The sequence below is a fragment of the Panulirus ornatus genome, chromosome 1 (genome assembly GCF_036320965.1).
Source record: "Panulirus ornatus isolate Po-2019 chromosome 1, ASM3632096v1, whole genome shotgun sequence".
Taxonomy (NCBI): Eukaryota; Metazoa; Arthropoda; class Malacostraca; order Decapoda; family Palinuridae; genus Panulirus; species Panulirus ornatus.
The window spans coordinates 34,766,576-34,792,471 of NC_092224.1; the positions used below are offsets into that span (position 1 = coordinate 34,766,576).

Genomic DNA, 25,896 nt, shown 5'->3' on the forward strand with positions numbered 1-25,896 from the left:
CGGTCTCGCTCCATCACGCGCATGCAACGGTCATCCAAAAATATACTTTAAGCGGACCGTAACCTGAGTGAGGGCGTTAGTGCACAGTACCCATTGGCAAAAACAAAAGCTTTCATATGATATAGGTGTATCTCGTATATGTAAATAGGTGGCCAAAAGGCATGGAAATCATCCCATCCAGTATCATTTCCTACAAGACAGATCAGGAGGAGGAAAATTTTTCCTGAAAGGCTTAGCACGCATAAACGTACTTACATAATTCAGACGCTCGCCTTTTCCCCTTACACCTTTACATGACGACACTGTACATGCACTCCGTCATCCCACAAGCTTGATTCATGCACACATTGAAATTTCTGACCAATCAACAAAACTTAAGAAATTCAACTGCTGCACCACGTACTTCAGCTGCCTTGCCACATTTGATCTTACACAAGGCTTTCACTACCTCTATTTTCACTAAGCCACTTGCCATAACTTTCAATTCACATACTCTCATTCAAACCCCCTACACTATATCTGACCGTATCATTGAACAGTCCTTCAAAGTACTCCCTCCATCACCTGTTCGCTTCACCACTGCCAGTTACCACTTACCCATTTGGCCCCTTCACCATTATTTTCATGTTTTTCTCACACTATCGACCTCGACCTTTTCCGAAACATTTTCTCGTCCTTCTGGAAGTTTGCTGGTACTCGCTCACCCCAACGCTCATTTGCCCCCTTTTTACAGCCCCTGCACTGTCCTCTTGACCTCCTGCCGTTTCCTCCCTGTTATCGCCGGGGATAAGGGAGAAAGAATATTACCCACGTAACTTGTGCGCGTCGTAGAAGGTGACTATGAGGTGTGAGAGATGGAAATCCTCCCCTCCGTTACTACTATTCAAAAGCAGCCAAGCGAGGATTTTTTTTTTTCCTCCAAGGCTAACTCATCTGTTCTTAACGCTACCTCACTTCGACCACCTTGGTTCCAACCACTGCTGTATCTAACCCCTCTAACCATCCTGCCTCATACCCACGCTGCATCTCATTATCTTACTCTTGTTCATGGTTAGTCTTTACTCTTTTACACACTCTTTCAAGCTCATGCTCCTTCACTCGTAACATACCGTCTAAACCCACTCTTTGCTCTAAGACAGTTATTTTTACCTCCCTCACCACCCCGTCCATAAACAAATTAAACAACCATGGCGACGTCACACATCCTTGACACAGACTCGCCTTCACCAGGAACCACTCGCCCTCCTGCCTTCCTATTCGTGTGCACATCCCTTCACAGTTAGTAACTTTCTAAGCATCCCATATGTTCGTACCGACTTTCACAAGACCTCATTGTCATTCCCATAATATGCTTCCTTCAGATCCGCAAGTGCCACATACAGTTCACTCCTCCATGGATTCTCACAAATTCTTCAAAGGAAAAGTCTGTCCCCTTGATCTGAAACTAGTATTTCTTCTTTTACAAAAACAGCCAATCAAACCTAACTTACTCCCTCTATATCACATGGCTTTTCAAAAACAAATATGGTCAATAGCATTTTCATAATCTAAGAGGTTCGACACCACTCTGAAATATCACAATGCAAAAGCATCATCTTTGAGAGAGAGAGAGAGAAAAAAATACGGAACATCCTAAAGATGTGATCTTATATCTTCCATCGTTATCATACGTCCGGCGGTAACTGAACTCGGTATAAACTTCGCCTACAAAAATGACACATCGAACGGTCCATCTTCTCTCTCAACTTTCGTCAGGTGGAAAATAAAAATGCCTTAATTTTTGTTTTTGCCGTCTATTGGACTTTGTCAGTGTCTCCTGGGTGCCTGTCAATGTTATCTGATGCGGTCCACGGCACAGACACCACTGTGTCAACTATTGTTTTCCCAAACACATACGTAATGTTAAGAATAAACTCACCGGCTGGAAATGGTGTCAGATGTTGTGGTCTTTAAACGGACAGATATCACTAGCTCAGAAAGTGTTTCCTGCTCCCGTATTCTTTCTGTTCCCCGCCACTACACATAGCATATGGGAAACCATATATCGTAACTCCTTAAGTCTGTCTGTCTTGTTAGCGCGATAATAGAACAATGTATGGCAGAACCTTCATACACCTGTAGAGGTGACGAATTATTAGATGCGATGTAAAACATCATCATATTGATTTAAAAGCTACAGTGCATATCTAAATAACTTAAGAGAGCTATGGCAGTATATAGATGTTAGAATTTTTGTATCAGTGAAGGAATGTAGTTGCATTAACTTTCATACGTAGAAAAGCTTTTGCAAATGCTATATTTCAGGAGTGCTGAACGATGGGTAGTTCAAATCCATGACATATCATGGCATACTAATTCTTTTTATATAATTTTCTTTTACCGATGGTAAGATATTAGGAAACGCAAGTACCTCTTGTCTAGAAGTGTTTGTTAAGCAGGAAAACCTTTTAATTCGTTACATCTTTATCCGTTGTAACTGCAAAAGCTAACATGTTTTATGGAGTAATATCATCTCAAGATGCATTCATCAAGAACAAACGCTGAAGTATTACAAAGCCAATAGGAATGATATCTAATAGTTTACTGAAATAACCAGTTTATCATTGGCGTTCTTCTCATATTGGAGAAAACTTGCATACAAGCAATCAGTCTGCCTTGTAGCTTTCTGTTGTTCTCTCGGTCACTACAGTACCAACTGCCTTTGTTTAGCAGCTAAACCCCTTGCCTGTAAAAGGAAACGGACCCTCCTGACCCGTTCTTGTAAACTTGTCAAAACGGATCCCATTGTTTGTGGTTAGTAAATGTTAAACTCTCTCTCTCTCTCTCTCTCTCTCTCTCGTAGGTAGGTAGGTAGGTAGGTACTCTACCGGTACTCACTCATCCACTGTCCTTCACTTACACTCACTTTCTCACTCATATTCGCCAAAACAATTGCTTTTGCTGGTACCGTTAGCCAATCTCGCGCGCATGGTTTTTAAAAGTGTGGTGGCTACGTCCCCGGCTTTCCCACAAACTAGGTTATGGGAAAGCCAGTTAGGAAGCGGCATCACCCATCGCTTGCCCACACGGACCAACCAACCGCCGTGAGTTTATGACAGGGTTTGTACTGCAAAATTAATCATCACTTAATGAAGGTGATCCCCTGATTTTAGACTCCAGAAATCGATTGTGTTATTTCATGTCTGCCTTTCTCTGATGACAGTGACTGTCAAAAAACTGAGAAATGAAGCTTAATGAGATTTAAGAAAATGAAGACGGTTGCGTTGATATGTGATAAGTGATTTACATGGCTCACAGGCCCAGAGGTGACATCCGAGTAGAATATTTGTGAACATATTTTCAGTCAAATGACGCTCTCGTGTAGTCAAACGCGATTCTCAGTTAATCTGTTATTTAAGTACACAGACCACACAGACCCAGCTTCCATGCGAGGTGGTCTGGCCTCAACGCACCTTTAGAAAAAGAAAGAGAAGTTTTTTTTTTTTTTAAAGCAGTAGAGGAGAAAAGTAGCAAAGAAAAGGCTGTCTCCCGAAATCCTCCACCCTCTTCGGCAAGGCAGGTCGTCGGACGGGTGAACAGGTAAATAAAAACAATTTGCAGGATTAATGTGCCTGAGGGAAAATTTTTATTAGAAAGTCATAAGGTAGAATGAACGTGAATATGTCATACATCCCATCACCAACGACATGCATCCCTTCGCATTCTGTAATTAGGATAAACTTGAGCTCTAGCGTCTCGACCTACCATGTCTATACTATACCTAATGTCGAAGAATGATACAAAGTTGGTGGTTGAAGAGGTACCCATACCTGTCATAATTGTGTGACCCAACTGGGTAAGAAAAAAAAATCCACAAGAGTGAGTGGATAGCCATCAGAAATAGCATATTGTACTTATCTAATTTCATGTATCTTTAGAAGACTTGCCATATATATCGCTTGAGTATAACGGTTTCGTTTGGGGACCGTCCGCGGAGGGAACTACCACCTCTTATCAGCATTATATTAGATAATTCATCCAGCATTTTCCCCTATCGTGAACGATATATGAATCCTCAGTATAGATGTTAACAGATAGGGAGGGACTAAGTTGGTGGAAACTACTTGGACATCTCCGAGGAAGCATTTGCTCAGTTACAAATCTTTGGTGGATGGAGCAAAAGACTAGCTTCACAAAATTTCTTGGTAACTATTTGTAGAACAACTTGGGAAGTTTTCAATATGATTTGGATAAATGTCGTCTTTGTTTCCAGGAAATAGAGAGTACCCGTCTCTACACCTTCCATGTGCATTTCACAAAGCGTTTCACCACAGCGCACTATGGTTCCTGGATACTGAACTATGTTTCTCAAGAAATAATTGATTTCTGTATAATTTTGTTTAATCAGTTTCCATTCTTAATTTTATGCACTCATTTACCACATCATCAAACTTCAGCAATACCTGATCTCTCTTTCCAGTTAGTGTATTGTGTAAGATGATTTCAATATCCATGCTAGTTAATTTCAATGTCCATGCTAGTGTGTGTGTGTGAAGATAAGATCTAGTAATGATGGTGTATCAAGTCCCTCTGATCCTAATGTGCTCAAATTATACCTTGTAAGAGCTTATCTCATCATGATTGTCTCAGTGAAAATACACATTTCCCTGCCAAGCTCTTCGTAAATGAATCCCAGTATTAGAATTTAACACCTCTGAGAAGTGCTTGTTTTATGCTTTATGTACTACCCTCATTATTAATTGTATATTTACACTGGTATATTGAAATTCGTTAGAGGATGATATATGATTAACAGTGCTCTGCACTTTTTTCTACAGTTACTCTTCCCATAATGTGTGAATAATTGCCTATTTGTACTGTGTGGGGAGGGAGTTTTACGCTCATGGGGCCCCATCTCTTGAACGTTCCTGTTCAGCTTAAATTTCTGTGTATTCTTCGCATTAACCGTCTTTATTCTTTTCGTTCCATTCGTCCACCACACATACTTTAAAAATACTTTCTTACATCTGTTTTAACAAGTTTCTTGCTTAATTTCATGTTATGCCCTCTGGTTTTCGTGGCTAACATCGCTCGATGAAGTGTTCACTATCACCTTCATCAGTGTTGTAGAAATGTTAACGTCCGTCACCCTTCACTCTTCTTTTTTCCAAAGTAGGCAAATTAAAAGTCCTTCATCTCCCCTAATGCTGATATCATCCTTATTGCTCTCCTCTGGACCTTCTCAATTAGCTCTTCGAGCAAACTTGAGAAACATATTTATAGTTCTGATCTTGTTTACAGCTTGCTGAATATTTCATGTGTATGTATATACATTTCTGCATATGTATGAATTACTCAATATACATCTATCTAATCATATGTATTTGTGTTTAGGTGTTCCGTGGGATGTCTAGAAACAGTAACGCCGCAAGCCAAAAATCACCATCGACAAGGCTGAATGACTGCCAGTGGACGGAAAGGAGTAAAGCTTCGTCAAGGACCTTTCCGCTCCAATGGATCCCACCTTACCCTCCACCCGCGCGTGAGGCAGCCTCGACGCTGCAGGATCCTCATAAAAGGGGTCAAGGAGTTACATAACTAATACACACATGCATAATCACAAGCGTATATATACATTCACTCATTCATTTGTCTCCCCGCAAGTAGATGGATAGGTAAAATGGAAGGTTCCTGGGGCCACCTAGTTTGGCCTGGTGAATGGTATGCCAAACATGCGTTATTTGTTGACATTTTCCCCAGCGAGGTCCTGACAGATGGACGGGAGCCAATCAGGAGGCGAGATCGGGACGGCCCACCAATCACAACAGTCGTTACATGGTGTGTTGGTGGCCGTCGCTATGGCAACGTGTCGCGGGTGGGTGATGCCAAGCTGTGTTGGTAGTGCAGGTGGATTTTAAGCTCGTGTGGTGAGTTATGGAGTGCCAGTGACTTGTTTTCTCGTGGGGATTCGGTGTATTAAATCACATTTCAGTCATCAAACTCTAAATTTCGCGTTAACATGCCCCACTGTGGGCAATTTCCTACGATTTTCGACCGGCAAAGTTGATCCTCTTGTGAAAGTTTGTGACAAACTTTTCTTCTCGCTCGAGACGGGTTGATGTGACCATCAGATCAGTGTCACAAGCACCACTACATCAGGTAAGGTCAAGGCGTTAATGCTTCATCATATATCCACAGGTTGAAGGTATTTAACCATTGTTAACAGCTGTTAATGTCTCGGTAAAGCGAACGGCCCAAGTTCAGAACCTGGGTCACGTTAAGATTTTATTTTTCTGTCTCATCATGTCATATATTGACTAATGTTGCTGTATATGGGATATTGATCTATAATATGAATCCAAGCAATATCTTAGGGTATTCATACTGAGTCTGCACTTGCATAGGCGATTTATTTGCGTGTATTTGCTGCCCCTGACCTACTTTTTTATGTTCCTTCTACCCAAGGATGGAACTCTTAGCATGTACGATGCAGAATACAATCATGTATGTACTTTCATAACAAAATGTTAATAGAAATTTTGTTGCCTGTTTAATCATAATGTGATATTAAGTTCAGTAGTATACATGGTTCATATTCTGTATATATTACATTGATATTTGACCATATATATATGTATATATATATATATATATATATATATATATATATATATATATATATATATATATATATAATGTTAATTACATTTTTTATAGATCTACACTTATAACTGGTTGCTTATTGTTTATCATAGGTAGTTTTTGTGTATTTTAACAATCAGGTTCTATTTATACAGGATGAGGATGTTATGAGGAATGCAGGGTAAAAAATGCATATTTTAATTCATACAAAAAATGATTTGCTTAGAAATATTGTAGATATTCTGTGAAAAAAATTATAGTAAGCACATTTGAATGTAGTATTATTTAAAGAGGTGTCATCTAATAATGTGGTTATAAAAAACTTTGATACTGATATTAATTGTATTTTTTTCTTTATGATAAATGATTTGATATATGTCATACAGGAATACTAGGAACAACAGAGAATGTGTTTGAGATGTTTCAGGTTGTTTTATTAGTTGGGCTTTAGGCTCATCACCTGCAAGGTCATTAGTCGTCAAGGTCAGATTATAACCACCACCTGAAAGATCTTAACATCTCCAATTATTCAAGATAATTTTAAAGCCACTTTCACTCTTGCAGTATTAGTATATGGCCCATGTTTCAGTTGGTGGAGGCTAAAGATAAACCCTCGAAAATCTCTCATGATTGTTGACTGGAGGGAAAGGTTTGGGAGTTGAAGAATTTGGGAAGGCTTTGTTGGGGGGCTCTTTGGAGTTTAGTGAGGAAGGGAAAGCTAGGGAAAGAGAAGGAAAGGGGAATGTAATAGGTCCTAGGGTTTAGTCCAAATGCTCCCATGTTTCAGGTCACAGGAGTGGTTATGTATTTCATTATAACAAAGATTTCTTTTTTTACATTACTTGACATCATGTAAGTTACATTCAGATAATTGGCAGTGACAAACCAAGTTTTGATGATACAATGCACAGTGCTGGATTGTTAATGTGGTGAAACATTGTGTGCACAGCTTTAAGCATTTTTTTTTTTTTCATTAGATAAAATTAGAGCAGTCCAGCAGCTCACATCACAAAATGAGAGCATCCTTTTTTGTCTTAAGAAATGATAATGCTCATATATGAACATTAATTATTTTCTATTTAAAGTAGACTGTTCATACCGGAGCTAAGTTTTTAAAAAGTATCTGCAAGTTCTTGTATTCATCACATGGATGCCGAGCATTAGAGGTTGAAGAATTTGCTGTAGAATTCTCTAACTATGTAGGTTTAACAGTGATGCAGGTGGAGAATTCACGGTGTATAGAAACATCATTGAAGACTTTCAAGTGAGTGAGCAAAAATCTTTCAATGAGAATGCCCTTAACTTAAAGTTTAGGGCATTTACATCCTAGAGTGACAACCTTGGAGACAGGTTTTAGAATGGGAATTCTGAGAATTTTTACATTCAAAGTAAAGACTACAATAAGGAATGATGAGACAGTGTCCATTATTTGCGAAGAATAGAGAAAATTAACTTGATAAGCTCTTGGTAGATTATACACTTTAAGTTGGCCAGTAGAAGCAATACTGTTAGAAAGTTATATGGTTTGTCTTTTCACTCGCTGATTGTTCTTTTATCTGGTTTTCTATCACACCACAGTCCTACTCAGTGGTCTACCTTTCATTCTCAGACTTTCATTGATTATGGTTTTTCACTTCTCTTTATTATATGATTTTCCCCTGTATATATGATTTTCCTGTCTCTGCTTGCTTTCCTACTTAACCTTATCCCTTCAACTTATTCAACTTATTTGCTAAGATAATTGTCATTTTCATATTCTTATTGCATATTGTCTATCTCTCCGATGCCTACTCCAGTTGGAAATCCCTCAGAGGGATGGCTGTGGCAACAGTCTCCATAACTAAAGAAGTCTTGTGCCACTTCTTAGCCTTTAGTGCCTTGCCCTTAACAGGCAATTGGCAGAGGGCAACTCTAGCACAGAGTTTGCAGAGGTTCCTACGTAATGGTCCTAATGACTGCTCATATCTAATGCTCCTACGTACTACTTCTATCTAATGTTTTACCTAATGCTCTCGCATAAATGTTCCTACCTACTACTTTTATCTACTGCTCCTACCATTTTGGCAAAAGGCAGGGCTAGCACATAGTGCTCTTCTTAGGAAAATCTAGAGTTATGGAGAATGAGCTGCATGAGTTAAGTGTTGTCAAGTGTTAAAATGCCATGGAGAGATTGTACATTTGTGGACAGAATGCATATAGTCCACATATTATTGAGGCAGAAAGAAAGACAACTACCTGAGCCAGAGGATTGTAAATTGACAACCATTAAATCGCTGGCTCACTAAGCAGATCTCACTAACCCTCATGATACCCAAGTGGGTAGTACTGATAATATACCTCCCTGGTTGTTGGCTGCCCACCAGCTACTACCTACTTATTGCATCAATTCATCATGCAAAATTTCATTGCAAATATTTTGAAATGGATAGGCTAGATTTTGTGAATCCAGAAAGGCAACATTGACAATGACATTCCTTTCTCCTTTCATCCTTATTTTTTTAGCCTATTTTTCATGCATCATTGAAGGCCTGGCATTGATGAGTACTTTTTCCATGACTAGATACAGAGGGGGATGATAGAATTCATACCTGAATACAACTGAATAGTAAAATCACCTTTCAAGGCAGGTGATATTGTTGAGTTGGAAATTTTATGGTGATCATTGACAGACTACATCAGCTCTGTCAGAGATGAAAACTGCAATACTGGGAAACTGCAATACTGGGAATCATTGAAATTAATCAGATTATTTTCAAGAGTGGTAAAGGGGGAGGTATATCATGATTTGCAAATGGATTAATGGATTATCTGGGAAGCATGGTGCATTTAAAGAGAATTCCTTATTGACATGCCAGAAAACTGTAGAGTAAAATAATGTCACTTGAACATTCTGTATCATACAGCTTCTTGAATTTATGTATGGCCTTCTGTTAACCATGTCATCAGTCATTCTCTTCTATTCATCCATCACTCCTATACTAGAAAAGTATTTTTTTTTTTTACATCTTTTTCAGTATGGTTCCCTCCCGCTTACTTTCATGTTATGTCTCTGGCTGCTTTATCCATAAGTCTCTCGAAAAATGGTCCACCATCCATGTTATTGATCTGTTTTCGCCCTCACTCTCTTCTCTTCCAAGGTAGGCAGAGTTTAAGTTTCCAGCCTTTTCCTGTAATTCAGCTTTCTTAACTCAGGTATAGTCTTTGTTGCCTTCTTGTGGACCTTCTCTATTAGTTCTTTGTGCTTCTTTAGTTGCAATAAGCAAACTTAAGAAGCATACTCCTGTCTTGCCTTTATGTAGGCCTACATATGAACAACTTGCCAAATTTTTCCCTAACCATATACTTGAAAGTTATTCTGACTCTTTGTCAGCAAACAGTTTGTCTTCTTTACTATTCTTCTAATGTGGTACTATCTTGACAGGTTAGGGATGATGTCAGTTCCCAAGTACTTCTCACACAGTGTCCTGAAGCGTTTTTTTTTTTTTTTTTTCTGCTCCATCCTCATTACTTTACATTAACTCATATTGAATTTCATTAGTCATGCATGATTTCTTAAATTTTTACATAAGAAGCTGCAGTCACAGACAAAAGTTCACATCAAGGCTAGGCCTTAATTGAAATATAGAGAGGTTAATAAAAGGGATGAATAAGAGACAAAGGAAAGCATGTAAGATTTTTGAAGGAAGTGAAAAGCCTGTCTTTTAAAAAGTGCCAGGTCATATTTATTGGGAAAGACATGAAAGGGTAGAGATTTCCAAAGCTTTGAGGTATAGGGAAAGAAACAGTTATCAAAATAGCCCACCCTTGAGTCACCAATGGCCACACTATAATTATGTGATGCAGCTGCTTGCTGAGTATTGTGTGGTTTATGTAGCAGAGGTAGCATACAGGCAGCAAAAACAGAAGTAATACTTACAGAAGAAGGAAATTGGGCCAACATTGAACTGTAGGGTAGGTGGGTCAAATTTTGAAGTTAGCCTGGTTGAGCTATTAAGTAGTGCTGCTGTCAACTCAACTCTGCCATTTGAGACTGCAGAGCTAGAACCACCTCATATGTGAGAGCAGTACTTTGTACAAGGACAGATCAGTCCTATGTATAAATACTGCAACTGCTTGGAAGAAAAGAAATTTCAACATCTATACAGGACTTCCAGTTTCTTAGAGGCAGACGTAACTATTTCTTTAACATGTGGTTTCTATGATAGGGTGGATTTTAAGTATTACCAAGTATGTTTACTGAGTTGAGAGATGAAATTACAGAACAATCGAAGGAGGAAAGATGAGGAAGTTTTGTTAGAGAGATAGGCACAATCTGGGTCTTGGAAGCATCAAACTTAACCATATTTTGTATACCCCACTGAGATATCCTGTTCAAGTTTGAGTTTATTGAGGAAGCTGTGTTAAGATGAGATGCAGATCGAAAGAAGGAGCAGAATTGAAGGATGTGGAGAAAGCAGTGTTGAGTCATTATCATATAAGTACATTTGGTTATTGTAGATGAAAGGAAATTGTTGATGAAAAGGAGAAAAAGGATAGGACACAGGACAGAACCTTGCTATAGGGAGCAGTGAAGGAGGGAAGCTGAAAGAGGGAACCTTAGAGATAAGACCCAGATGCCACACCCTATCAAAAACTTTAGATATTCAAGGGCAACTATATAGGATTCCTCAAAATATGGGGATGATGACCAGATATTACTAAGATAGGAAAGAATACTGGTGATCAGGGAGAAGACTGAGAGATCCAGGATAACTGAGGATATGGGAGTTGAGGAGGGATTCAGACTTTGGAAATGGTTGATGTCAAAGCAGGAGGATGATAGAAAGGTTAGAACAGTCAGCTAGCTTAGGGATGGGATGTACCAATGCATGCATCCAAGAAGAAGGAAAGGTTTTGGTTTTTAAACAGGAGTGGAACAGACAAGCATGCATAGTTGCAAGTTCAGAGGCACTCTGTTTCAGTACATGGGGATGGATGCCATCAATACCATAAGCTTCGCTTGTGTCCAGAGAGAAAAGTGCTTTCAGATAGCTCGAAAGATTACTGGGAGGGGTATCGTATTAGCAAGAGGAGCATCAAGGATTGAAGGAATGTTAGTCATCCAAGGTAGAGTTACAGAAGAGACGAGAACCAAAGGTGGTTGCTTTGTTTGTGAGAGAGACTGATATAGTACTGTCAGAACAGAAAAGTGAAGAAAAGATAGTGACAAAAGTTGTTAGCAATGTCCTTAGTTAGAGACCAGAAAGACATCATTTGATGAAGATGAGAGTTAAGAAACTTCCTTTGAATAAAGGAACACGTTGCTTCACGTATAACGAACTTGCAGTGATGACGGGCAGTGATAAATGCTGAATGGGAGTCAGATGTAGGAGAGTTTTTCCAAGCCTGATATGCCTGATCCCTTGCCTGAATGGCCTTAGAACAGAAATGGTTGAACCAGGGATTGGAAGAAGTCGTCTTGGAGGAAAAGGGGATAAATGCTTCCATTCCTGCAACAATAACCTTTGCTTTGTGTTTGGTGGAGACAAGCATCACCACATAAAAGATAGTAATTTGCCCAAGGAAAGTCGGAAAAGAAATTCCGTGAGTTATTCCAGTCAGTTTTGTTGAGGTGCCAATACTTACATTCAGAAGGGACTGTTGGAGGGGGATGTGCCATTAAAATAGATACATTCATGTGATTGTGGTCAGATAATCCAAAAAGGATTGGAAGTGAATAACAGATCCAGAATGTTAGGAGGATGGTCACAATGATCAGGAATAATGAGTAGGGTGGGTGACAACTTGCTCTAGATCATTGAGAATGAAGAACTTAAGGGCTTCACTTCCTCTACCTTCCATATGAGAGGAATTCATCCATTTGCTGTAATGCTGAAATTCCGAAGGTAGAGAATCTTGGCTTGTGTGTGAGAGGATGTTATGGCCTCATGGCAAGAGTTTAGATAGTTGAAGAAAGAAGTAAAATTTTGTAGAATTAGGTGAGCAGTTGGTGAAACAAAGGAAAGGTGTAGTAGTTGGGAGACTGACCTTGAACCAGATAACATCAAAATTTTGGGACTCAAGGTCCTTGAGGCATGCCACAGGTGTTGAAGTTGGAATAAACTCAGACACCCCCTTTGAACTGGAATTGTGAGTGGAGATTATAGTTGGACATGAGAAAGGGGCTCATAGAGAAGTCAGATATAAGGAAAGGTACTAGACAGATGATGTTTTACAGAAGAGACGTTACTATAGATACCATGAATGTTGATGTAGTGAATACAAAAGGAGGCTGGTCTATCAAAGTGGAAAAGGTTGTGGGAGGGGTTGATACTACATGTACTTCTTTCTGAGCCCTCCTGGACTATTATTATTACTGTTACTATTATTAGTTATCTTATTTATTATACTTAATTCCTGCATCAATGAGGTAGCACTAGGAAACAGACAAAGAATGGCCCATCCACTCATATACACACACATCTATATGTCGCCACCCCACCACACATGAAGTAGCATCCCCCTTCCAGCGATGGGAATGGATGAAGGCAGCAAGTATGAATATGTACATGTGTGTATATATATATTGTTATAATCATTATTGTTATTATTATTATTATTATTATTATTATTATTATTATTATTATTATTATTATTATTATTATTATTATTATTATTATTATTATTATTATTATTATTATTATTATTATTATTATTATTATTATTATTATTATTATTATTATTATTATTATTATTATTATTATTATTATTATTATTATTATTATTATTATTATTATTATTATTATTATTATTATTATTATTATTATTATTATTATTATTATTATTATTATTATTATTATTATTATTATTATTATTATTATTATTATTATTATTATTATTATTATTATTATTATTATTATTATTATTATTATTATTATTATTATTATTATTATTATTATTATTATTATTATTATTATTATTATTATTATTATTATTATTATTATTATTATTATTATTATTATTATTATTATTATTATTATTATTATTATTATTATTATTATTATTATTATTATTATTATTATTATTATTATTATTATTATTATTATTATTATTATTATTATTATTATTATTATTATTATTATTATTATTATTATTATTATTATTATTATTATTATTATTATTATTATTATTATTATTATTATTATTATTATTATTATTATTATTATTATTATTATTATTATTATTATTATTATTATTATTATTATTATTATTATTATTATTATTATTATTATTATTATTATTATTATTATTATTATTATTATTATTATTATTATTATTATTATTATTATTATTATTATTATTATTATTATTATTATTATTATTATTATTATTATTATTATTATTATTATTATTATTATTATTATTATTATTATTATTATTATTATTATTATTATTATTATTATTATTATTATTATTATTATTATTATTATTATTATTATTATTATTATTATTATTATTATTATTATTATTATTATTATTATTATTATTATTATTATTATTATTATTATTATTATTATTATTATTATTATTATTATTATTATTATTATTATTATTATTATTATTATTATTATTATTATTATTATTATTATTATTATTATTATTATTATTATTATTATTATTATTATTATTATTATTATTATTATTATTATTATTATTATTATTATTATTATTATTATTATTATTATTATTATTATTATTATTATTATTATTATTATTATTATTATTATTATTATTATTATTATTATTATTATTATTATTATTATTATTATTATTATTATTATTATTATTATTATTATTATTATTATTATTATTATTATTATTATTATTATTATTATTATTATTATTATTATTATTATTATTATTATTATTATTATTATTATTATTATTATTATTATTATTATTATTATTATTATTATTATTATTATTATTATTATTATTATTATTATTATTATTATTATTATTATTATTATTATTATTATTATTATTATTATTATTATTATTATTATTATTATTATTATTATTATTATTATTATTATTATTATTATTATTATTATTATTATTATTATTATTATTATTATTATTATTATTATTATTATTATTATTATTATTATTATTATTATTATTATTATTATTATTATTATTATTATTATTATTATTATTATTATTATTATTATTATTATTATTATTATTATTATTATTATTATTATTATTATTATTATTATTATTATTATTATTATTATTATTATTATTATTATTATTATTATTATTATTATTATTATTATTATTATTATTATTATTATTATTATTATTATTATTATTATTATTATTATTATTATTATTATTATTATTATTATTATTATTATTATTATTATTATTATTATTATTATTATTATTATTATTATTATTATTATTATTATTATTATTATTATTATTATTATTATTATTATTATTATTATTATTATTATTATTATTATTATTATTATTATTATTATTATTATTATTATTATTATTATTATTATTATTATTATTATTATTATTATTATTATTATTATTATTATTATTATTATTATTATTATTATTATTATTATTATTATTATTATTATTATTATTATTATTATTATTATTATTATTATTATTATTATTATTATTATTATTATTATTATTATTATTATTATTATTATTATTATTATTATTATTATTATTATTATTATTATTATTATTATTATTATTATTATTATTATTATTATTATTATTATTATTATTATTATTATTATTATTATTATTATTATTATTATTATTATTATTATTATTATTATTATTATTATTATTATTATTATTATTATTATTATTATTATTATTATTATTATTATTATTATTATTATTATTATTATTATTATTATTATTATTATTATTATTATTATTATTATTATTATTATTATTATTATTATTATTATTATTATTATTATTATTATTATTATTATTATTATTATTATTATTATTATTATTATTATTATTATTATTATTATTATTATTATTATTATTATTATTATTATTATTATTATTATTATTATTATTATTATTATTATTATTATTATTATTATTATTATTATTATTATTATTATTATTATTATTATTATTATTATTATTATTATTATTATTATTATTATTATTATTATTATTATTATTATTATTATTATTATTATTATTATTATTATTATTATTATTATTATTATTATTATTATTATTATTATTATTATTATTATTATTATTATTATTATTATTATTATTATTATTATTATTATTATTATTATTATTATTATTATTATTATTATTATTATTATTATTATTCATCACACTCATTCCATCGTCTTCACTTCATCACCACCCTCGCTCTATCATCGCAATCGCACTATCAACATCCTGACTCCTTCACTATCCACACTCCATCACCCTTGCATCATCATCACTCCATCACCATCCTCACCTCGTCAGTACTCTTACTCCATCATCACCCTTACTCCGTCACTCCGTCTCTACCCCGCGGTCGTATCATGGTACCGCAGGCAGAGCTCATGTATTTCTCATGTGTTCCAAGCATGTATTGATTTCAGGGGTATTGTACTGACTTCCATTCCTGTCATGGCTTGAATTTTTAATGTAGGTTACGGAGGACCATGAAATGTTTCCCAGGATTGTTCAGGTGTCAGTTTTGATAATCTCCCTCAACATCTCTGTTAAGGTATACATGCTTCCCAGTTTTCATCAGGTGTCAGTTTTGATAATCTCCCTCAACATCTATGTAAGGAATACTCGGTATTGTAGGCATTCCACTCTGTAAGGAATACTTTGTGTTTAACAGTCACTTTGTAAGGAATGCTGTTTTACAGTCGTTCCAAATAGTTTGTTTAGTGCAAGTCACTGATCATTCCTCATTTGTAAGAGTCAGCGGCTGTAGCATATGCAAGTCAGTGGGCCTCCACATCTGTACCAGTCTGTGATCCTTGCCCTTTCGTACTAGTCGATAATCCTTGCATTTTGTACGACGACCTTTGCACATTTGTATGAGTCAGCAGTTCTAAGTGAAACTCTGCAAGTCATCGATCTTTGCATATTTTCTAGCATTTTCAGCCGTCTTGAAGTGATGTTTGCACACAACAATGTTCGTGATCTGGAGACTGCAATTGCATTGAAAAGTTACATCTTGGGTTTTGCTTATATTGTTTTCCGAGCCATCCACCATCTCTTGAAGACGGAGGAACGATTGCTCGGTTAGGATTCGCTATAACGTTCTCATTCGTAGTTAAATACCCCTCCGATATTTTATATTTTGTCGTTCTTGATGTAAGTTTTTATTTCGTCTAGTCTTCCTATGTGAGTTTTATTTCTTGTTCAACGACGAATTGCTTGTCACATCTCTTTAAACAGGGTAATCATCCCAGTACCCAACTGGAGGGCGTGATTGATTTCACCACTTGTATGTCTTTTTCCACTTTCTCGCATTCATTTTTGCGAGTATTGTTTGTTGCAGTATCATAAGAGGAGCTGTAAAGGACTTGAGCAGCAAAGAGATATATGCATGAATGTATGTATGAATATCAATTGTTACATGTAACGAAGGGAAATTATATGTACACGTATAAAAAAGAAATACGAGTGGAGGGTAGGATATCTCACGAAGAGATGGACATTAATTTCCGTGTATGATAGCGTCTGGTGCGCAAAAATACCCAACAAAAAAATGCAAGTGGCCTCGTTCGTAAGTGGCGTGCCTGCAGCCGCTCTCAACAAGAGCCACAGGTTAATTCAATAAGTGCCAGTCGATAATAGAATATTTCAGGGATGTGCTCACCTGCCTCATGTGGGTCAGCGGGCTCATGTCCGCGCACGGGTGTGTTACAACAACCTCCTACCGTGCACCTGTCTGGGAACAATTTAAACTGAAATGTCTGCATCATCTCCTCACTGAGGATGAAAACTGGACGTCCGCCCGTTAACGAACGAACTATGATAAAGCTTTATCGTAAAAAGAACAACGTTTCCTCTACTGTAAGGGAATGGAATGTATTTACATTAAAAAGCTTTTAGAGAGGGGATGCTATGATATTAACGTGAACCGAGGGGGTGGGGTTGAAAGTTAAAAAAAAAAGTGGTTGGGAGGCCGACACACACACACACACACACACACACACATCATTGGCAATCGAACTGGCATTGGATGCCAATATTGCCTGCAGAGGCCTGGGCTTCCGGGGCAAAGCCCGTAGCTGCATAAATCTCGGGTGTTCAGAGACGTGATGGTGGAAGGTGTGTTTGCTATGTTGTTGATTTAGATTATTATTAAGACTATCAGTGTTAATGTACGAGTCGGGGTAATACCCCCCCCCCCTCTCTCTCTCTCCCTCTCTCTCCCCAGCATCATAGTGTTCATTTTTTCAAAATTATTTAGGGTCTTTCATAGTACTGGAGGATTAGTGGTGAAAAGACCAATCCACTGGCATGGGAGCCGTGTCTGGCATTGCCAGGATCGCCCCATGAGCATGTGTGGTGACGTGGCAGTTGCCTTTGTAAGATGGATCGGCACAAAATATGTTGGGAATGCCATCATCCTGTGCAAGGCCAGTGGGGGGATATTTTTGTCCTGCAGTTGAATTAGAGCATAGAATTGTTGGTGAATACATTCAGCTTCTCTCGGTACCCTTTTTAGTCGTTGTGGTCGTACTCGCTGAGCATTGTGATTTTTGACGTGGCCTTTGAGAATTGAAGATTGGGCGCCGTGGAAGTCATTTTTTCCGGGTTTACATCTGCCATAAAATTCCTTCAGGCTATTTAGAAAGTTTCAACACACGATTGTTTCTCATTTGTTGCAGACTTCTCTGATCTCTTTATCATTTTGAGAGTATACCCAGGCACTTCTCGAAGATTCTAAAGAGGCTGTGACATGAACACACGATTGTTTCTCATTTGTTGCAGACTTCTCTGATCTCTTTATCATTTTGAGAGTATACCCAGGCACTTCTCGAAGATTCTAAAGAGGCTGTGACATGATACGGCCCGACATAGTATGCCTCGCGTGGATTACAGGAGATCGACTTATCGATGGAACCCTAGTCACGCTAGGGGTAGGGGTGAAATGACGACTATGTAGGTGTGGATATATATATATTATATATATATTATATATATTATATATATGTATATATATATATATTAATCTATATATATATATAGATATATATATATGTTTATGATGTATTCCGTCAGTTTTAAGGTTGCACTCCAGTCACAATCAGGGATGAAATGGATTTTCTTTTAAAGTAACCAAGTTCCTCGACGAGACAGTATTCCTTTTCCTCCAGTGACGGTGAACATGACTTTTCTCTCACGGTGTAACCACGTGCAGGAGGATCTGGTGAAAACGCACACACACACACACACACACACACACTCCGATCAAATATGTAGGGGACTCGTGTGGGAGGAACACACACACACACACACACACACACACACACATATGCACTTTCACAGAACACATAATGCCCTCCAATATGCCAGGCTAGTGCTTCGCTTACTCAGCTCCCAAACAAACGGTAGCGGTTCGAATCCTTGCTATTAGAGGGCATTTTGTGGCATATATACTTTAGGTGTTACCGGACTCCACCTGTTTTTCGGTAACCGCTCGTGAAAAGTCACCTACATCGTGGGGTCCAGACATTGGTGCTAACCGCGCCCTACGGCACAGGTTGTGGTGCCAGCCACACACTGGGACATAGATATTGCTTTCAGCCTACACACGGGGGCAAAGGTATTGGTGTCAGCCAAATCCTTGGGCACAGGTAGTGGCGCCAGCCGTACACTGTGGCACAGGGAGTGGTGACAGCCACACCTTAGGACACATATAGTGATTACAACCACGGGTAGTGGTAAATTCACAGCCAAGGGCACGGCTATCTGCCCTCTGGCACTGAAAGCGGTTTGTCATGCCCACAAACACACCAGAATGTACGATCGCCCATTAACATACTACTCCGTACAATGGACGGGACTCCTCGACCCATATCTCTCTCTGTGTCGTACAGTTCAATGTCTTTCTCCAGTCACCCGCTTTCACATGACCTCCGGATATTGTGAAATGTTCAGTGGGATGCGGTGCCAGTACCCCCGGGCCTCCCCCTGCAGCCGGATGACAGTGAATGAGTGGTGTCAGACGGTATAACAGTATTAGTTCCTCTCTCGTGTCCTCCTCCCCCCGCGACACCTGCCTCCGCCCCGTGCCATCTGCCCCTTTGCCAAGGTCACTACAACAGCGGTCGTGTGGCCTTGAAACTTGATCCTTTTCTCCTGTGGTCCGGGCTTCATGAACCGGACGCTTCTGATGTATTATTTGCCCGCGGAGATGTGTCCATTGGAATTTATATCCGACGTTCAGTCTGCACCACCGCTGTAGCTTCCAAGTCGGAGTATGTGGACGACATAACACGAATAAGTCGCATCCTCTCGTCATGGGCTTCAAATCCCCGGATGCTAATGCTATACGCTTCAGAATTTGTCCGTCCTGTTATACTATTTCATTTTGTTTCGCTTTTCTCTTCATGATTTAAGATTCGGTGCAGTGTAATTACCTACTTTATATATATATATATATATATATATATATATATATATATATATATATATATATATATATATATATATATATATATATATATATATATATATATATATATATGATCACACTAGTCCGTGATGATAGTTATGAAGGTGAAATATGATTTTTCTATACATGTAGCACGACTTGTTTCGTGGAGACAATCCTCATCATCAGGTGGTAGTACTTAGCAAAGTTATTCAAATCCCAACATCACAACGGAGTAGCGCCGTCTAAGGTCTACCATTACAGACCACCTAATGTCTGGGTTGAGCGGCCATAACCGTTGTAAGGGAGAGTGATTAAAGGAGGGTCACGCGGCTAGGGTTGATCTGGGTAGCTGGGTGTGTCTTGAACGAATTTTTATGTTCTCGTGTTTTGTCAAATAGTGATTTGGTTAATGGGCTTTAGAGTTGCCTGGCCACAAATCAAAGTTCTCAGTATTAGCCATTGAGACAGATTCAACGACGCTGCGTGAGGCATCATCAGCAGAGGGTAATAGAATAACGGGAATTTCAAAGATCGATGGAGTGATAATTTTCATGGGAGTGTTTAGCGATCGCATTTTTGTGGTCACCTCCTGCGTACTGCCTCGCGGTGCCAGCAACGGAGAGGTGTAACCTGGCATCGTCAGGCAGTACGCAGTGAGGACCTACCAAAGCTCAGCTCTCGTGCTTAAATGTATGTCAACCCTCGGATCATCATCTCTTTGCGTTGTGGAGGGTTTCTTGGTTCCTGTGTGGAGTACTGTTTATTCATAGGTTTAGGGATGCTGTTCCTCCATAACACACACACACACACACACACACACACACACACACACACACACACACACTTGGTAGCGCTCCCGCCTGCCACGCAGGGGCCTCGGGTTCAATCCTGGCTGTTGGAGGTTTGTATGCTCTATGAAAGTGAGCGTTCATCTGCACTTTGTTCGTGTGTGTGTGTGTGCGTGTATATATATATATATATATATATATATATATATATATATATATATATATATATATATATATATATATATATATATATATATATATATAAAAAGTATACATTTATCGAGTGTTCTTAAAATCTAGGTTAAAACCATCATGGGATGGGAAATACAAAGTGCCAAGTGCTTTCGTATAATTACGTCGTCAAGAGTGAGTACAGATGAGCAGAATGTGATACATCATCTGCCACTACATGGAAAATGAGTCAAGGGACAGAATTAAGGCTCAAGTCACCTACTCAACAACCTCACCTCTCTCAAGTTTACAAAATCAGGTTAACCTATATTCCGGGAAACATGAATACTTTGTTTTTCCTTTTTTTTTACTTATAAACTTATCTGATATACATACTACACCAACATGAATCATGTTGATATTCCTACTTTGTTGGATAACTTGAGAGAGGTGAGGTCGTCTAGGGTGACGTGTGTTCTTAATCCCTTTCCCTGCTTCTTGACTCGTGTGCCTGCCCCGCCCTGCCCTGCCCTGCCCTGCCCCTCCCCTGCCCCTTCCCTGCCCTGCCCTGCCCTGTGGTGGTTGGTATATCATATTTTGTCTCCTCATTTGTCCTCGGTGTTGACGATGTAATACACGAAAGCGCTTGGTGCTTCGTATTATCCTTTTCCTCGTGGTTTTGCCTGCATATATATATACAGATAGCTAGCTGGCTAGATAGATAGATAGAGTGATTGATTGATTGATTGATTAATTGATTGATCGAGAATGCCCTCCAATACCACCCACCCATCCCCCGTACCATTTGCGTTTCGTCATTTCTTCATCTGAACCTCCTAAGTTTTCACGGCAGTGTTGCCACGTCCTCTCACCTTTATTACCTCGTCTTCTGCTCTGGTTAGGGTTGGCAGCTCGCGTGCCCCTTCGTCCGGGTCGGGTCACGCAGCTGCACGCGACAGGCCCGCTGCCTCTCCCTCCCTCCGCCTACTGCGTGGCAGACGTTGGCAACTCGAAGGGAACAGCTCGATTGGATGTCTGCTAACCTTCAGCACAGAGAGAGAGAGAGAGAGAGAGAGAGAGAGAGAGAGAGAGAGAGAGAGAGAGAGAGAGAGAGAGAGAGAGAGAGAGCTGTTAGATTTGATTTTTTTTCCATGACTCTTGCAATCCATTTTCTTTTCTTTTTGAGGCAGATATGTCATCATTTAACAAACGGTTGGTTATTATGTTCTTAAGCTGTCATCTGTGCGTGTTATCAGTGCAGTGCATTCCTGTTTTTGTTCTTTATGTTGTGTTTCATCATTTAGAGTCCATTTTGAGTAAAGATAGGCCGTGTTCAGTGTGCCCGAAACGTCTCGTGTATTTCTAGGGGAAAGTGAAAATGAACGTAGGCCAAAGGACATCAGATTCCCACGTTATCTGATGAAGAAAACGAGTGATGCGATATATTATTGAAAAGAAAACAAAACACAACAGAAAGCGAGACGATGTGGTAAATATGCATTGGTCTGTTACAAACAGTGTATTAAGGAAAATATTCTGCCTCCTTACGCGATATATTTGTATATATACGTGTATAGGAGTAAGGAGAGTGGAAAGTGAGTGTTTCCGGATGAAGGTTGGTCTGGGCCAGGGGTGTGTGTGATGTTGCCATGGCTGTTTGATTTGTTTATGGGGTGGTGAGGGAGATTAATGCGAGAGTCTTGGAGAGAGGGGCAAGCATGCATGTGGTGGATCAGGAGAGGGCTTGGGAACTGAGCCTGTTGTTTGCTGATGATACAGCACTGGTGGCAGAATAAAATGAGAAACTGCAGTTGATGACTGCGTTTGCGATAGTGTTTGAAAGGAGGAAGTTAAGAGTAATTATGAATAAAAGCAAGATTATTAGGTTTACCAGGGTAGAGGGACAGATTACATGGAGCGTAAATTTGAATGAAGAAAATTTTGAGGAAGTGAAGTGTTTTAGATGCCTGGGAGTGGACGTGGTGGTAAATAATGAAACCATGGAAGCGGAAGTGAGTCGTAGGGTGGTTGAGGGGGCGAAGGTTCTGGGAGCATTGAGGAATTCGTGGAAAGAGAGGTCATTATTTGGGAGGACTGAAAAGGTTATGTTGGTAGGTATAGTAGTCCCAACGATGTTGTAGGATAGGGAGGCATAGGCTATAGATGAGTGTGTATGGAGGAGGGTGGCTGTGTTGGAAATGAAATGTATGAGTACAATATGTGGGGTGATGTGGTTTGATCGTTTGAATGATAAAAGGGCAAGAGGGTGGGGGGGGGGGTGTTATTAAGAAGAGTGTGGTTAAGAGAGATGAAGGGAGTTTGCTGAAATGTTTTGGACATATCGAGAGGACGAATGAGGATATATGGACAAAGAGAATAGATGTGTGATAAGTGGAGGGGACAGGGGGAATGGGTTGACCAGACTGGAAATGGAAAGATAGAGTGAAAAATATATTGAGCGATCGGCGCCTGCACATGCAGGAGGATGAAAGGCGTGCAGGTGATAGAGTGAATAGGAACGATGTGGTATACAGGAGTCGACGTGCTGTCAGTAGACTGAACAAGGGCATGTGAAGCGGCCGGGGTAAACCATGGAAAGGTCTGCGGGGCCTGTGGATAGGGAGCTGTGGTTTCGATGCATTACACATGGCAGCTAGAAAATGAATGTGAGGGGATGTGGCCTTTCTTCGTCAGTTCCTGACGCTACCTCACTACCTTAGGGATTGGCGTTAGGGACCTCACATTAGCAGAATGGATATCCACAATATATGTATGTGTGTGTGTGTGTGTGTGTGTGTGTGTGTGTGTGTGTGTGTGTGTGTGTGTGTTATGTGGGATTGGAATGAGTGATATCAGATGAATCGATATATTTGATCATGTATTACCAGTTGTGTGCTCACTCATTACTCAAAGTATCCTCGAGATCTTAATGTGGCTTCACCGTAATTAAATGCATGTCTTTAACACACACACCCACCCACCCACACACACACACACACACACACACACACACACACACACACACACACACACACACACACACACACTTTCTTCATCAGTGTGTGTGACCACTACATCCTCCGTCATGGAAGAGTTCGAACCCCCGAGTTCTACTCGCATGACTGGGTCTCCTATTGACTCTCCTTGGCGACGCGTTCCATTGCCTTTGGTTCGAGCGGAATATATATATATATATATATATATATATATATATATATATATATATATATATATATATATATATATATATATATATATATATCCCCCGCCGTGTGAACAGTGTGCTGGAATGTGCAGCTGAGACTCTCTCTCTCTCTCTCTCTCTCTCTCTCTCTCTCTCTCTCTCTCTTCTTTTCTTCTACAGCTTCGCATTTAAAGCACCCATCACTGGTATTCGGTCTCGCATCAAAACTGCTGACACACTCACTCAGCTGATCCCTCAAATCACCTGCCTCTCATGATGTTTCTTCTCATGACCAGGTGTATAAAGCACTAATAATCACCTGTCTCTCGCCAGCCACTTTCAGTTTTACCCACGTCAGTCTAGGATTCACTTCCTTACACTCTTTTTCCCACACGATTTCTGCTCTTGTATGATGAAAGTTCACGGTTAGGAGAGAGCTGTGTGTATGATCAAGTGTCTCTGTAGTTCGAATTTTCAGTACTTAAAGGTCCAGTTAAAGCTGTCTGTGGGTGTGAGCTTCATGTCGTTAAAGGTCTCTGTAGGGAGAACATTTTACGTTCAAAGTCTGCTATAGTTTAAGCTCCCTCACTGTCTGTATCGTTCTTTTGCTGTGTTTTAGGTTTTTCTCGTACATTGATGTTACAGCTGCTACCACGTTAAGATAATCTGTACACACACTGGTGTACGTACAGGGTCCAGTCGTTCTCTTTTACACTGTGTGGGTTTTTTCATGAAAATGGTTTCCTATTCATACAGGTTTTCTTGTGTACATCCAGAAGGTTTCTGCTAAGATGGTTTCCTATTCATATAGGTTTTCTTGTGTACCTCCAGAAGGTTTTCTGCTAAAATGGTTTCTTATTCATACAGGTTTTCTTGTGTACCTCCAGAAGGTTTTCTGCTAAAATGGTTTCCTAATCATACAGGTTTTCTTGTGTACCTCTAGAAGGTCTTCTGCTGTACACAGAAACACACACATGGGTTGCACTGCTCACAGGTGTTGTCCCTCTGTACAGTGTGTTAGTGTGGTGTGTGTGCAGTACAGGGGAGAGGGCAGGAGAGGGGGAGAGGGCTGCTTTGGCTTTCAGGGCTTGTGGTGTTCGTACAGGTGAAGGTGAATCTGCCGTATACAGGGGAGATGTTGCACCCTGTGGTCTAGGTGGCAGCAGCAGCAGCAGCAGGAGGAGGAGGTGGATCGCTGTTCTCCTCCCACAGGTAAGGGTGGGTGTAACCTCGCTCCCAACGCTGGTGACTCTATTGCTGAATATCGATCTGTCTGTTCTCTCTCTCTCTCTCTCTCTCTCTCTCTCTCTCTCTCTCTCTCTCTCTCTCTCTCTCTCTCTCTCTCTCATCTTTTTTTTTTTAGTGTTACAACCAGACCACCTCGCATGGACCTTGGGCCTGTGTGGTCTGTTTATGTCACTCGGCGTGTGTGTGTGTGTGTGTGTGTGTGTGTG

The 25,896-nt window shown here is 36.8% G+C and overlaps 1 protein-coding gene across 1 annotated transcript in view; it reads left to right on the forward strand.

Moving 5' to 3' along the window:
* The first annotated feature begins 2,881 nt into the window (after positions 1-2,881).
* The window catches only part of ktub (Tub domain-containing protein ktub), a 599,936-nt gene continuing 576,921 nt past the window's right edge, over positions 2,882-25,896 (forward strand). The window contains exons 1-2 of the mRNA XM_071661614.1: positions 2,882-3,579; positions 5,374-6,138. The gene's annotated coding sequence lies outside the window, so the exon portion shown is untranslated. The remainder of the gene's footprint in view (positions 3,580-5,373; positions 6,139-25,896) is intronic.